Below are 12,962 nucleotides of genomic sequence, written 5' to 3' on the forward strand. Positions count from 1 at the left end.
GTTGCGAGCGCGACAGTCAATACGGAATATACTGCGCGATGGAGCACGGCGCGACGGAGAGCACTACGCGATGGAGCACTTACGAAGACTCACGAAGGCGGATGCACAAAACACTCACGACGTGACGGGATATGTGACGTCAGCGCAGTTGCGAGCGCGACAGTCGATACGGATGCGAAACGCGACGGCGAATGCGTTTGCGAGCGCGACGGAAAACACTGCGCGATAGAGTACTGCGCGACGGAGCACTTGCGCGACGGAGCACTGCGATAACTTGCACGATGACGGATGATGCTTCAGCTTCGGTGAGGAGTCCCCAGATCCAGCTCGAAGGACCAGCACGTTGTACCGGACGGGCGGAACTCAAGTGAATGAGCCGCTGACGCCCTGCACACTATAGGTTCTAGATCATGGGAACACGGAGTATGCTGAGACCCCAAGACGTTCTTGTGAGTCGTTCTTGTGAGACGTTCTTGTGAGTCGTTCTTGTGAGACGTTCTTGTGAGTCGTTCTTGTGAGACGTTCTTGTGAGTCGTTCTTGTGAGACGTTCTTGTGAGTCGTTCTTGTGAGACGTTCTTGTGAGACGTTCTTGTGAGTCCTTCTTGTGAGACGTTCTTGCGAGTCCTTCTTGTGAGACGTTCTTGTGAGTCGTTCTTGTGAGACGTTCTTGTGAGTCCTTCTTGTGAGACGTTCTTGTGAGTCCTTCTTGTGAGACGTTCTTGCGAGACGTTCTTGTGAGACGTTCTTGTAGGACGTTCTTGCTATACATTGAAACAAGATACTGAAACAGGATGTTGAAACAGGATATTGAAACAAGATGTTGATCACTGTATAACGGTCGGTGACTGTCGGCTCTATTCGTGTCTTGTTCCGATTCTATCTTCTTCCTGTTGTGCTCACCGTTGATTGCCGACTGACTCTGTCTCGCCCGACGCGCACCTCCGTTGCGCGGAGCTAAACGGTAACGAGAGCCGCGAGCCACCGAGCCGTTTTATCTTTATTTACAACAATATTTTTACTATGATTATCACACATTTACATTTATATTTTAATAACTAAAAATCGGATGTTTTTACAATTTATACATATTAAAAGAACATAAAAATATCTATCTATCTATGTATAAAACATTATACTATTTAAGTATTATCTATTATTAAATTACGAAAAATGCTGTTACGATGACGAATTTTACATGAGTTTTTACAATGAAAATTCTCTCTAAAATTAATTACACACATTAGGAATATACAAATCTGTTATTTTGTTACAGAAAACTATGACAAACAATAATTAATAATAAAATTTACTATACGGAAGTTACTATTATATAAAAAGCGATTAATGCGGCAAATCATAGTACAACTATACAAATAAGATATAAAGTCGAAAATTATTATCTAAAACGGAACCCAAATCTATTTATATTTATTATTTAATGTAATTACTTATTTACAAAGGAAAAAACACTATTAATTTAGAAAAGACACTAATAATAACATTCAAAATTACGAGAGTGGTATGACGTCACTTTTTGCCAAACTAAACAGTCTCTAACATGTTGTGACGAGTTCACAGCCGATGATGCGCGTCGGTTGTCGCGAACATTTATTGTGAGGGATATTTTTCCATAATGTTATTAATCCTTATCCTTTAAAATACTTTATTAATTTTCTACGTTAAACGAAGATAAAATTTGCTTTTTACACAAATTCGAAATTGCGAATAGTTTTAGAGAAAAACGCATTTAATTGTTAACACATCACGCCGTTTACACATCAGCTGTATCGAGTCAAGTTTTACTTATCCCTTACTCTCAGCATATAAATAAGTATATTAGTTACGTTGACCATTTAATGTAGATCAAAACTGTTATTTACTGTTTTTCATTTTAATAAGTACTTTAGAAGTTGTTACAATATCAAAACATCCTTGCTGCGAAACGTGCCCCGCGACGTTTTGCTTATACAAGCGCGTCATGAGCAGTCATCGGTGGTTCAGTGGTAGAATGCTCGCCTGCCACGCGGGCAGCCCGGGTTCGATTCCCGGCCGATGCATTCTATTTAATTTTCCTCACAGGAAGCCACGTAGTGCCTACCCAACCGGTGTCGCTGTTTTAACAGCATTAACCACAAGCTCAAAAAAAACCCGCCTGCCTCTATAGCGAAGATTTAGATTTGTTATTTATTTGTGTTTATTTTAAAACAATTGGAAAATCGGAGTAGTTAAAGCGGGCGAAGCCGCAATAGGGTCGCTAGTTACATATATTTTTCTCCAGTTCCAAAATATATTATTTAGTACAAAATGTATATTTATGTATTCTGCCATTTTCTTTATGGTAGCGAATTGAAACGCACATAGAGCGAGTGTCAATATCTGCATTTCTTAAGCTCATAAATTTAATAAACATGTAAACTAAGACTAGTAAACTTGTTAGTTTCTCTTCACCTCTCTTGGACCTCTGTCCAGGGGTTTACTTACCTTTTGAAAATTCATCTGATGACTAGGCAGGCGTTAGTGCTCTAGTTGTAGATGAGATTTTACTGCATTAAAATATGGCGTTCTGCGTTTGTTGCTTACCTTGTCTTAGTCAAATTTGTCACGAAGATAGATGTTTACTCTCTTACGAACTCGAAACTTTAACAATTGGTAGCTCGTAAAAGATCGCAATTTGTTTGCTGGTAACTGTAAATAATAATAACTGCTACGTACGTAGTTATTTAAACGCGATTTTGTTCCCCTTATGACAACATGGTGGTCACAATTTAGTGTATTTTCGTTCTGGGACCGCATCGTCAACGTAGACTTAGAAACAATGTTTATACGTTGAAAATTACATTTTTAGCCGATTCAATAAGTTATTTTGCAGCAATTTTGTCTTACAAACGTGCTTCATATTAACATAACGTTTTTATTCATAAACCAATTCTAGTCATTAAGCGTAAATGGGCAATAAAGATTTCTAAATTTATTTATAAAAATTAAAGTATCTCAAAAGAAATATTTTTAGGAAATTACTAGGGAAGTTACATAGGACTAAAAAAATAGTTTTTGTAGCATTGTGTATACGTTAAGAAATAATAGGGAAAATTATTTTTTATCTATATAAATCATAGTTTTTAAAATTTGATTTAGCCGTCGAAATTACTCGTCCTTGATATATATATATATGTATTTTTTTACCTAAATTCAGTAAATTTCAATTGCAAAAATTTGAGGAATTTTCGGAATCGGTTCTTTAACGAGTAAATTTTACAACGCAAAGAATATTCGATGGTTTAAATGACTTTTATGTAAATATAGTTCAACAGATGATCGTTTCGAATATTTCAGCCACAGCCAACTCTCCTTGCATGTCGTTCCGTGGCATGGTTAGGGATTGCTGTGTTTAGGTCGGTCTTGAATAGTTCAGGGAACATGTTGTTCTACTTAATTAAAATTGGAATTCTCATATTGGATGATTTTAAAATAAAAAAATAACTTTGTAAAATCGTTATAGTGTTTCTCATGAGGTTATTCTTTACATTACATAAGAATTTATTTACTACTAGTGGGCCCGTCCGGGGCTACGCCCGCCTGAAATAGAAATATTAATAAAGGAATTGAAAACTAAAGATTCAGTCAGTTCAGTAAAATACTTGTATAAAATAACTGTTACGGCAATTAGCAAATTTGTCGAACTAAATACTTTAAATTGGCATAACTTTTATTTTTTTTGTTTATGAACCGATTGTAATAAAATAAACCCTATATGTTTTCGGGAGCTTGCCAGAACCCAATAGTGAAAACCGCATTTAAATCGGTTAAGTCGATTCTGAGATAACAAACGCACAGACAAACGGACAAATAAACAAAAATTCAAAAATAATTGTTTTGGGTTCTATAACATTTTTTTTAAAAAAAATATTTTTCAAGTAAAGACCGAACCTCTTACGATTTTATTATGAGTATGTATGTGAAGTAATTGTTATAACTCAACTGCAAAATTGTTATTATATATATTTATTTTTGATGATGCCAATAGCTCGACGCTGTATTCCTATCGAATGTAACGTTCTCAATCCAAACATTATATTAGCCCAGCTAGATGCACATGTTGATCCTTACTTTCTGAACGTACTGTTATGGATTTTTTTTTTTACATACTTATCAACATACATCTATTGTGTTAATTAAAATTGCTTAATAATATTTCCTAGGTATCCTTATACCTAGACCTAGACCTAGACATATTTAAGTTTTTGTATCCTTTTCTTTACAAATTAACGTGACCGTATTTATATATATTTGTTGACATTAGAAATTATATTTTATTATAATTAATAATTCTATACAATATAATAGGATATATTACGTATGTGTATAAGGATATAAAGCAGCGGTAGGCTACCGATTGACATACACTTACGAGTGCACCTTAACGTAGCCTGGCAGAGATCGCTTAGAGCGATAAGGCCGCCTGCTGTGCATTTTCTTATGTTAAGCATTTTCTTTTACTTCTCTTTATTTGATGATGGACAAAGTATTTCGTAGGATATTTGTAATTATAGCGGGTATCATTACAGGAGTTTCAAATATAAATACGCTATGCTTATTATTTTATATATTTAGAAGTGAAATTAAAGTTCAATAACGAAACTGACAGATAATAATAGGTAACAGCAAGAAAATAAACTTAATAATGTAGGTAAAGAGTGCAATATACGCAGAGATAAACAAGCATGTAGCCAGTGGACATAATATTTATATTTGTGTGTATGATTATTGATATTACTTGTTGAAACTAAACTTTATATTACATATTCCTTTACTTGCTCAACTTTTATTACTAAAATGTTTAAAGTGTTCATAATCTCAGGATATGCGTACAGACAAACGCAAGGAGACATAAACCGACCAAACCGACAGACATTTTAACAAAACATCTTTTATTTATTGATAGATTTTCTAGTATTTTTTCCACGCAGCGATAAGTTACAATTTCGTTATATGTACATATGGTTAAATTTCTGAGAGAACTCCAAAAGTCTTCTGGTCTCAAAAGTAATATTTTTTTGTAAATTATATGTTAAGTCTAGTATCTATTGCGCATTTTGTTATAATATGATTGTACTAGCTCCATAAGACGCAATGGCTTAATTAGTTGTATTTGTTGAAACTAGTGATGTCAAGTAGGCTGCGGCAATATCAATACATATATTATTTGTAATCGACCGAATGTAATGAGTTTATAATAATACATGGTTGATTTTAACTGTTTTTGTGAGTAGTCGTGCATCGGGAGATTGCACGAAGTCGGATGGCCGAATGTAATGATTTTATATAAATAGTTTTTATATTTACGATAATTTGTTATAGAAAAATGTAAATCAACCTCTTTGTTTAATAAAAAGATATATTTGAAAATTTATACATAGAACTAGCGCGACGCTTGATGTGTTGAAAATTCTGATGCGCATTATTAGATTTGGAGCTGAAGAGGAAAGTGGTCCTCTAGAATAAAATATTGTATTATAATTTAATATATACATTGTACAAGCCTAATGGTATCTAGCCCTGGAAGAAGTATAAGTTCTGTAAAAGTCCTGAGATATAAATTGTAGAAGCCTAATGTTATTTAGCCCTGGAAGAAATATAAGTTCTGTAAAAGCCTCGAGGTGTTTGATTTCATCACACTTGTAAATTGTATTCTCTTTGACATACCATTCTTAAATAGGTACGAAACCCTCGTATAGGAGTCCGTCTCCAAATTGACCAGTATTTTTTCTATAAGCATAATATTTTTTTATTTTTGTACAGAAATATTTATTTCTACAGTGAAATTATCATATTAAAACATAATCTTTTAGATTCAATTAATAGATAGCACTCTACCGATCTATTTGTGTAAATGTATTTAGTTAATACTAGCGACCCTCTTGCGGCTTCGCCCGCTTTTACTACTGGATTATTCATATAATGTATGTTTGCAAAGCACTTAAGATAATGTGAAAATTAATTAAACCCTAATACAACCCGCATTTTCGTAGTTTCAATAAGGATTTTCCAATTGTTTTACACAGCAAGGATTTTTTAGTGGGTACCGTAATTTTAAATCTGTGCTACTAATCTTTTCAAGTACTTATTAAAATATATTTAAATGACTATTTTTAGATAGTTAAATGACTATTTTTAAACGGAAGAAATTATAAACCAAAACCTACCTACTAATAACTACTACAAAAAATATGAAACCAAATATATCGCGCTGAAATAATACATTTAACTCCAATTATCCAATACGTGCAAACGCATCTAAATCTTCGTTGCTATGCCTCTATAGCGGGCGGGTTTTTTTTTTCGAGCTTGTGGTTAATGCTGAAGAGGGTATTCTGTCCCTGATGAAAAGCAAGCACTACGTGGCTGCCTGTGAGGAAAATTAAATAGAATGCATTGGCCGGGAATCGAACCCGGGCTGCCCGCGTGGCAGGCGAGCATTCTACCACTGAATCACCAATGACTGCTCATGACGCGCTTGTATAAGCAAAACGTCGCGAGACACGTTTCGCAGCAAGGATGTTTTGATATTGTAACAACTTCTAAAGTACTTATTAAAATGAAAAAACAGTAAAAGACAGTTTTGATCTATATTAAATGGCCAACGTAACTAATATACTTATTTATATGCTGAGAGTAAGGGATAAGTAAAACTTGAGTCGGCACAGCTGATGAGTCAACGGCGTGATGTGTCAACAATTAAATGCGTTTTTCTCTAAAACTATTCGCAATTTCGAAATAGTTTAAAAAGCAAATTTTATCTTCGTTTAACGTAGAAAATTAACAAAGTATTTTAATGGATAAGGATTAATACCATTATGGAAAAATATCCCTCACAATAAAAAATATATTGAAATTATTATTTTTAGACAGAAATATGATCACTACACGTTATTCTTAAAAGATAAAAATATGCTCTCGCGGACTTTTTTGTAGATCGTATTAAGAGGAACAATACTCCAGTACATTATTTTAATGTAGTACTTACCATTAAAGCAGCGCATGCGCGAAAGTGTCTCAACGGGTAGGACTTTAGACACATTTATCGTATTTATGTTAATTTACATAAGAATGTACAAATAATAAACTATATATAAACCTTCCCTGAGAAATACTCGACCTAATGGTGAAAACCGCATAAAAATCTGTTGGTTGGTTTAGAAGAAGAAGAGTTAGAAAGTTCAGACAGACACGAAAAGCGACTTTGTTTTATAAGATATAGGATAGGATAGGATTAAAACGGGCTACTTATCTATTATATACAATTTGAAGATAACATCAAATACTTTCGTCTTTATAAGTCACATAATTGTTGATATTTCAAAATTTCCCAAGTAAAATAACTTTGTCTCGTGAAGGTAAAAAGGAAAGGGAATGTCTACTCTTATTAAGTTTACGGTCTTTGAGATTTCCCTGTAGGAATTTCGACATTGCTACAGACTAATTCTATTTTTGCTTTATTATAATTTTTATTTTGAAACAGTAAATATTTTGTGCGTGATTTTTTTAATGAAAGTATCGATTATGACATGATAAAAAAATCTGCTTCACGTTGTATCCCGCACACAGCAGGGTAGGGATAAGGAAAGTGTTAAGACATAATAATTTAGTTACAACTTTCTTAGATAGCATGAATACGTTAATAAAAATTAATTCTAATTAGGCCACGATTACTTGAACATAACTCTTAATATGACATATTTTGAATAATATAAATATAAAAAAATCAAAATTCTAAAAACTTTATTACCCTTTTATCTATCTTTTATCTTTACGAAAATATAATTTAAATTAAATAACAAGCAACAAAAAAGTAAATAAAGGAGAAAAATAAAAAAATAAAATTATAAAAGGAGTGAGGCGCAGTGAATGCTGAGATCTGTTCGTCTACAACGCTGTTTTTCAGCTTCATCCTAATTTACATAATTTAAATGAAAAACATACGCATGAAAAGAGAAATTGTTCTTATAAGCACAAGGGTGTGACTGTAACGCGACGGTTGTGGGTTCGATCCCCACTCGAGGAAGCGAAATATTTATTGACGTTTATATTTCCATTTTTTTTGGTGACGAAGCGCGGTGTTGAGTTCTTCCACTCAAAATGCAATGCCTCCAGAACTCGGCAGAAAGTGGGGAACGGAGTGTCTTAACGCTAGGTTCCCTCTGCTGCTGCAGCCCATATCATTTTATATTCAAGTATAATATATGTTTCTTTAAATTTTGTTTTAAATGTCATAAATGAGTAGTACACCTCTTTTTTATAACAATTTGATACATACAAAACACAATCATTTCGTACCAAACACATCTTTACCAGGTATTCTCGCACACAATTCCAGGCTATTGAAGTTCGAGCTAAATCCGTGGTGCAAGTGTTCCGTTGAGATAGCAGCTCCACTAATACCCTCTGAATCTAACCTGTTCCCGCGAGTGCACGCTATCTACGAACGTAGCTGGTGTACGTACCATAATGAAGTGACTATAACGGAAATGTTGAACAATCCGTTAAACGATTTTGTTATTTGATTTTTAGTAAAGATAGAATTGATATTAGATTGTAAGTAAGTTGTGGTGTGCAGTGATTTTGTTGGGAAATACGTTGTTTGTTTTAGTTTTAAATGTTTGGTTTTTAACATTTTGATAAAGTATTTTTTTTCATTTATTTTCTCAAATTAACAAATATAAAACACTTACATCTACTCCGCCAAACCGTTTAAATGGTTTACCGACGGACAAAGCTCTCTTTTACACATTTAGAACTTAAACTTAAATATAATGATTAATAACATTTTATATTTAACAAATATTATAGATCAATTTTACTAAAAGTGGGTAAGCAAAAATATTTGTTATAATATTCGTTGTTGATACCGAGTTACGAGTATAATTGCTGTAAGGCTATTATTATAAGTTTTATTATATTAGTTTACATAGTATTCTTTGAAATATCGACATTTTTATAATATTTTTTGAATGTTACGACGATGTGTGGATTCATGCCCTCATAAATAATATTCGCAATTATTCATCATGTAGGTTTTTTATTTAAATGTCCTGCAATAGCTAACTTAGCTATACTTTCACATGCTGCTACCATCATATGTGATTTCGTACAATTAAAAGCCGAAGTGACTCGCCCAATGATGGTTCCGTAATTTCAGGATTGTAAGTACCACTTATAAAAGTTGACAAATTTAAGTTTCCGGGCGTATACATTTATTTTGTTTGCAATGAACGTGGATTATAAGTCCGTAATGATTTTTTTCTATGAAATATCTATAAATTGGTACTTTTCGGATTTTTTTTAATATTGTACTGTAAGTTCTCACTTCATGCCAATCAAACAATCTATAGGTTTTCATTACGTCGCGAATTTCGTACAAAATGCAGGAAAAACCATTGAACTACGGAAATCTTGAAAAAGAATACTTACTAACTAACTCTGTTATATTGTATTTATGTATTTAAATCCGTAATAAACACATCGAATAAAATAAATATTTAATCATAATCTAATTAATCGAGGATCGAGTGTCGTGGCGAGAATTGGGGAAGGCCTATGTCCAGCAGGACAAAAGATAGCTGTTGATGATGATGATGATGATGATGAATCTAATTAAATCACATATAATGCATATAAATTACTAACATAACAAAGTACTTACATGAAACTTTACAAAATTATAACTAAAATCTTGATTATCATATCCCAACAATTAGTTCTATCAGAGGAGTACTGAACATGTTCAGAACAGGCTGTATTCCCAAATGAGGTTCGTGGGCGTCACTAGCACAATACATTTGTAATTGAATTTACAAAGGTGACACGGACCCTCTAACGCGGACGGCTTTGTAGGACGTTTAAATTGAATATAACTTCCATTACCTCGGGTTGCTTTGTTAATCGCTTTTAATGAGTTATGCATTTAAACAGTTTTTTTTCTTTTCATTTGTAATTAGCTTATCTATTGGTCGAAATTATATATTTTTTTAATTTTCACGTTGTATCCCGCACGTCGTAGAGAGAGCTTGTATTGAAACATTTTGCTCGTCACTTTTCTGGAGTGCGAATCGAACCCATAACTTACCTAAATAATTTTACTATTGTAAATTAAAATTTTAAAAAATTAAATCAGCTTCACGCGGTATCTCGCATTCAGCAGGGTAGGCAGAGTGAAACTAGTGTTAAGATACTCCATTGCCCACTTTCCGCCAAATTCTGGCTGCATTACGTGTTTTGCCTAGCCCAGACACTAGAGCGAAGAAATGGAAATATAAATTTAAATAAATATTTCCTTTCCTCGAGTGGGGGTCGAACCCACAAACGTCGCGTTACATTCACAACCTTGTGCCCCTGCACCGCGACGGCCTACTGTGCGTATACATAATATTTTAATAGACAAAAGTATAAGTACAATATAATAATAATCTAAATAACGTAAACAGCATTGTAAGCACTACGGGTAAGCCTGGCCATTACAGCTGTTTCGATAATCCACAAATCCCTGTTGGAAAGCTCCAGTCCTATATTTGTAATAGCACAACATTTTCTTTGTTACTGTTATTTAAATCAAGCTTATATAAGTGTAGGTTCGATTTCGTATTTATTGTCATCGCGGCGCAGTGAATACTTTGACTGTAAACGATGTGCTTGTGGGTTCGAATCCTTTAAATTATTTGAATGTCATAAATCTGGCAAAATCATCAAGCATCAATACGTAATGTTTTGAATTCTAAACATTCCTAAATAATGTCTAAACATTCCGTTCTCCTTTTAGAATCGAATTTAGATACTATTTACTTTTTGTCTACCCATCTATATGGAGGATATATTGTGATGAAAAAAAAAACATGATTTAATCAGCAAAAACATACAATTTCAATTTAATATAATAAGTAACTTCAACAAAATATAATTTTAATTTGCAGTTTAAACTCTCGGCACTCGGCCGTAGTATATAATTAAATAATGAAAGATAATTATTATAAAAAAAATATAATTTGACTTGTATTTTAAAAATTATTGTTAGTTCACGCTGTATCCCGCACATAGCAGTGTAGGTAAGTTGTAAAATAGCGTGTTAATCTATATATATAAAATCGAAAGGTCACTCACTCATCACGAAATCTCAGAAACTACACGTGCTAGGAATCTCAAATTTTGCATAGGAGTTATATATAGGACGTAGGTGCTCGCCAAGACGGGAATTTGCAATATTCGACTTCTTAGGGGTTGTTTTTGGGGTCGAAAGTTTGTATGAAACTTCGTTACTACAAATGCTATTAGTCTCAATTTTTGCATAGACGTCACTAGGACGTAGCCATGGAGACAGAAATTTATAATAACATAGTTCACGCGGGTGAAACCGCGAGCGGGCCGCTAGTAACAAATAAAATGTATCTATGTAAAAAGTCTATGAATCTTAATAGAAGCAATGGATTCTGGATCTCAGCTGTACGCTATTGAACAAAGATGAATGGACATCGTTCGTTTCGGCTTGCACCCATTAACCTTACCTTTAAGATAATGCCCGGTTTCTAACCCAATCCCAATTGTAATCAGTATTAATAAGTCTTGTAAATCTATTGAGATTTGTTTCGCATTCGTCTAATGAAATGGAGATAATGAATCATGGAATATTTTAGTCAGCTGGTATAAACGACTGGATAGTTTTAAATATTTAGAAGTGTTTAACTCTGTTACCCAACGGCCCCACGGCTTCGCCCGTCTTAACTATACGATACGAAAATTAAAAAAACTTTTAACGTCGTCTGGGATACAGGTAGAGCTAAAAAAAGACAACGTACTGCGTCGAGTTTTAGGACTTAACACACAATCGCGAAACCGAAAAGCGTAGTGTCTTACCACTAGGTTTTCCCTGCTTATTCTGTCTGCTAAATGCAAAATAAAAATTAAAACCGTAATAAAAAATCATTATTTTTATTTGTTTCGCCCAATAATAATATTTTTTAAGCGTCTATAATAGGTACTTTTAAATAGCTAGGTATATGTTTACGTTTAATATGTGTATCAATTCTTTTTACGGAAAGGCTTTATTATGAACGAAAAATTTTGCGTCTTTTCTTAATTCCTATAGGGAAATCTCGAGGCCTATAATGTTAATAAGAGTTCACTTTACCTTTTCGTATTTACTTTAACGAAACAAAGGCGTCGTAAATGCGGTTAACTTGAATACTAAATAAATTTGATGGGACTTGTTTATAGATTTTTATTATTTTCTCTGTTTACCTTTACTTTTAACTTGATTTAATTTTAGTGTAGAGAAAAATATCTTTATCGAATAAATAAAAACGAATTTTGATTAAGTAGTTTTCATACATTCATTGAAAGAAGTTTATATAACACTTCAAGGCTGTCCTGGTGCAGGGGCACTAGGGTGTGACTGTAACGGGACGGTTGTGGGTTAGACCCCATTCGGGGGCTCGCTCTGGCATCAAAAAGTCAAATTTGTTTTAACACTAGGTTGCCTCAGCCTACCCTGCTATATGAAGCTGTTAAATATATAAATTTTTTACAGAGAAGAAATTCTATACATTTCATAATATTTTTCCTCTTTATAAAATTTAAGTATTATAAAATAATAATAGCAAGTGGTGTAATAAATGAAAGATAGAAAGGTGGACCCTATAAGCTTAATCAGGACTTAATTCTGCAGTACATTTCCCTATTAACCCTAAAAAAGCCAACTAACTCTATAGATACTAAAATGAGAAAATAATGATAATAAATAATAAGAAAAAAATTGCAACATTTTGATGTATAAGCTTTAATAAAATGAAATTATGCAAGCCGTACACGCGACGTCCCGCAAACATTGCTACCTGCGTCCAATTAGCTTACCGGGGTTGGATTGTAAGTCCTCGCAGCGTCCTCCACTATAGTGCAATTCCATTTACATTTTTTA

The sequence above is a fragment of the Heliconius melpomene genome, chromosome 4 (genome assembly GCF_056956725.1).
Source record: "Heliconius melpomene rosina isolate 202511_hmr_F chromosome 4, ASM5695672v1, whole genome shotgun sequence".
Lineage (NCBI taxonomy): Eukaryota > Metazoa > Arthropoda > Insecta > Lepidoptera > Nymphalidae > Heliconius > Heliconius melpomene.